General features: G+C 35.8%; 1 pseudogene across 1 annotated transcript; it reads right to left on the minus strand.

Annotated features, from left to right (window-relative positions):
- Positions 1–981: 981 nt before the first annotated feature.
- On the minus strand, positions 982–3064 carry LOC143535496 (putative pectinesterase/pectinesterase inhibitor 24 pseudogene; annotated as a pseudogene). The gene is made up of 2 exons (XR_013135724.1): positions 1937–3064; positions 982–1658 (listed from the first exon to the last, which is right to left on the minus strand). The product of XR_013135724.1 is annotated as a putative pectinesterase/pectinesterase inhibitor 24 pseudogene (transcript).
- Positions 3065–4223: the final 1159 nt, after the last annotated feature.

Genomic DNA, 4223 nt, shown 5'->3' on the forward strand with positions numbered 1-4223 from the left:
TATATCCGGGTCATTATTAGTATCGTTCGGTTAATGGTTTACTGTTACGAAATAACCTGTTAATTGTTTACTCGTTATGTAATAAACAAGGTATACCTCGCTTTGTCACGAATGTCATAATTATATAGAGTCCAAACAATATAAAACATATTCAGACATTAGTAAGAAAACTAAATGCTTATTCCATAATTAATAAATAATAAACTAAACAAACTTAAAAAGTAAATAAAAACGTTAACATTATTCTACGAAGTTGAGTAAAAGAAACAAACAAATAGTTAAAACCTTGTTAGACTTCACTATTTAAAAAGTGCCAAACCGTTCTTTCATAACAAAATGGGCCATTGCTTAGTTATTTAAAAATGCCCAGTTAATCATATTTTGATATTAGGTCGTCTTCCTCACATTAATTATTTCTACTTTTAGCAGAGCCGCTGGTGACACCAGGAAAAAAAATAATAATGTTGTCTTAGTTTACTCTTTTTTCATCTCAAATATGGTTGTCTTAGTTTACTTTTTTTCATCTCAGAATTTCAATACATAAAACAGAGATGTAAATAATTTTTCCTTCGCCATAAAAGTTGAGAGACGTTGTTACTATGAATAATGCGTTCGGGCCATTAGTGTTGTTTCTTAATTTATTGCATTTTATTTGAATTATTCTGTTTTATATTTGTTTACCCGTTGATCTTGTTAGTTTACATATATAAGCACTCAAGTAGACTTCGATAAGAAACAAAAATTAATCATTCCAGCTTAATTTGTTTTAGTATCTAAAAGTTAAAAAGAGTGTTTTTCCTCACACATCAAATTCCCCAACCGTAATCAAGTAAGTAATGTATACACACTACACGCAACACATTCATGCGGAGATCATAAGTTAGAAAATTAGTGTGAATAACAAACACACCAAAAGAAAAAAAAAATAAAAAAAGGAGTTTGAAATTTAAAAAACAAATAATTTAGATGATGTTGCATATATCAGAGTCCTGATTTATAGGGAACACCGGCATCTTTAACCCACTTGTCTCCTTGGATAAACGGTGTGACAGTGAACTTGCTTGCTTGCTTGCTCGTTATGAACTTCAGTCCTTTCCAAGTAACCCTATTCTTTGTAACTCCACCGGGACCATAATTAGCAAATTCCGCGTAGAATATGGTGTATGGAGCTGATGAACCCACCCATGGCAACCATCCTTTTGGATCAATCAAGCTTCCCATCATGCTGTTTATAAAAACTGTGGTTGAATAGTTCTTCCATGGACGTCCAAGAAACGTATGAACATCGCTCAAGTTCCCGTAAGGCCAGATGGTGCAGTTTTGGATCGAAATGCCAGTGTTTTGATTTGGATCGAACTTGCCTTGTGCTGTGATCGTGTTTTGTTGTCCCGGCATTGGTCTCCGGGGTAGTATGTTACAATTTTGAATAACAACAGCTGAGTTGCCAAAAATGAAGTCAACTGTGCCATAAATGTTACATTCTCTATAAAACTGACGGTTTGAATGTACGTAAAGAGAGTCTTGGAAAGCATCGATCCTGCAACGGTAGAATACAGACTGGTCTGCTGTCGACATTAGTGCTACCGCTTGATGCTTGACCGCACCAGCAGTGTTGCGGAACCCCATATCACGGGCTATAAACCCTTTTCCGAACACAGCTGCATCAATAAAAAAGTTAATTATAAACGCAAATAACATTGTGAACAAACCGCTAACTGATTTTTCGAGTTAGTAGGTGGTTTCAAATTTAACTTAAGATTATTAGACATTTTGTGAAATCTTTTTACTTGGAGAAAGCTTGGTATCGTGTGAGCAAGCTCATACAAAATTTGATAATTTCTTTCGGAGTTCGCCTGACCAGCAAACAAACTTGCCAAGTTTATTTGTTGATACGCGAACTCCAAGGAATGTTCAGTAAATGTATGTATATTCTCACCAAAAGTTGCAGACTGAAATGTTGGTGTGCCATCAACTACATTTAAACTTCCGGACACAATTGTAGAATCCATGCCCTCCCCAATCATAATGCATTCCATTTGAGTTTTTCAACCCTAACATTCTCAAAGTAAATTCCCTTCTTCACATATATCACAAATCTTTTCTTGCTCTTATCAGGAACTTCCTTTAGAGCATCCACAATTCTCTTATAATTGCCTGATCCGTCCTGCGCAACCACCGCATCAGCTTTGATTTCATCCGCTAGCTTTGTGATCTGCAGCAGCTTCCGGTCTTTCATAGACAACCATTCTGGCAACTCATTGCCACCTGCTAAACTCATCAATCTTCTTCGTTGGTTGGAAGCGTTTATGACACTCGAAAACCGTTTGATGATTGCAAGGCAGTTGCTTGTTAACTCGCTTGCTCTCTGAAGGAAGCCTACAACAGCGTCTTCAACATTGTCGATGCATGTTTGCTGATACGTGCCAGCCGCGCTTAGCCATGTGATTAGATCGTCAAATAAACCGCCTAATGATACCAAATCGACATCTTTTGCCGATGATAGTGTATCATTGAGATGATCAAGAGCTAGATCCAATAGCTCACTGCAGTTTTTGAGCTCCGGAAGTGTGGATGCTTTCGATAGCTCCTTCATTGCGACAACTACAGGGAGTTTGAGTAACTCGTCAGGCTGGATATGCGTGGAATTGACTAGAGGCGTGAGCGACGTGTAACATGTATCTGGGTACAATGTAGAATCACAAATAGCTTTGATTGAAGCCAAAGGGGAATGAGATTGCGAGTCATTACCGTTATGGGTGTGGTTTTTGCTTTGTGTAGCTCCCACAACTGCTGAAACTACGACAATAACAAGAATGAGAGATGATAATGCAATGACCGCAATTCTCTTTCTTGTTTTTCTGTGAGCGTAGAGCCGCATTTGATCGGCTTCGTCGAGTTTCCCTAGGATTTGATGGAACTCATGGCTTTTGTGTGTGAATGTTTTCTTGTTATTATTGTTTTTGTTTTTGTTTTTGTTGTGGGTTGATATATAGAGTTGGTGATTTATAAAGGTGTATATAGTGAAAAAAGAAATATGAGATGCGTGCAAAGCACATTGTGGCATAGGTGTTAAATGAAGACATTTCAACACCTGAGTGGTGATCATGAATTCAAACAGCAGGTGACTTTGCCCATTTGTACCTACATGACGCCAAACAGTTTTTATGCTTTGAATCTTTAATCACCACAACATATAGACGATAACAATCCGAGTTTCATACAACAAAGTGGTATCTACTTAAATTATTCACTTATATACTAAAAACTAGATTTTTTAGACGGTTAACTCTTTTTAAAATAGAAATAACAAAAAAAAAACATCTTCATTTAGCCAATAAACATAATTATAAAAATGTTCATTTATTTAACAAACCTTTTTCTCATAATTTCCATCATTAGTCTAGTTGACCATACACCTTTTAATCATTAGCGAACAAGATTTTGTACTAACAATATTTTGTCATGCGTTATAAGATTGTGGGGTTGATTTTTTTATTTAAAAGAAGAGTAAAGTACCAAAATCATCCCCAAAGTTCAGTCACTTATACCATCTTTAGTCCAAAATGTTTTCTTTTGCAACTGAACCAGCATTGATGTTTCCAACTTCTTATAAAGATTCGCATACACTATACATAATATATTATCTATATATACCCATAGGTATAATATGTGATCATCTTATATAATATGTGATAACAATATATCATATATCATTTTTTCTGTTGAAAACAACTGCCCACAGTGGCGGATTCAGGAATTTTTGTCAGGTGGTGCACTACTTTTTGTTATTTCAATTTCATATAGTCGGGTATAAAAAATTCCGGGTCGGTTTGAGGTTCGGGTAGGTTCAATAGTTCGGGCAAAGTTCATAACAAATAAAAATACGATAAAATAGCAAATTAAAAACTAAGACGCTGTGCCTAGACCCAAGGCTCACAAGTCACAACGCCTTGAATGTGTATTGCCCCTAAAAACGATATGCTTATGCTACGTGCCTTGTTAATCTAAGGACATTTTAAGCGCGCCTTGCGCCTTTGACAACTACGCTTAAAAGAACAGAGAGAATACATTAAAATAGTAGGAAGCCAGAATCCAAAACATAACAACCTTCTCAAAATCCAAAAGCAACTAACACCATTTAAATCAAAACACCCAGTTCAACGAACAATCAACTTTATTATTATTGTTCCACTTTTAATAATAATAATTCAACATTTAACAAA

The sequence above is a fragment of the Bidens hawaiensis genome, unplaced genomic scaffold (assembly GCF_021521415.1).
Source record: "Bidens hawaiensis isolate Kalapana, Puna unplaced genomic scaffold, B.hawaiensis_p1.1 tig00010504_1, whole genome shotgun sequence".
Taxonomy (NCBI): Eukaryota; Viridiplantae; Streptophyta; class Magnoliopsida; order Asterales; family Asteraceae; genus Bidens; species Bidens hawaiensis.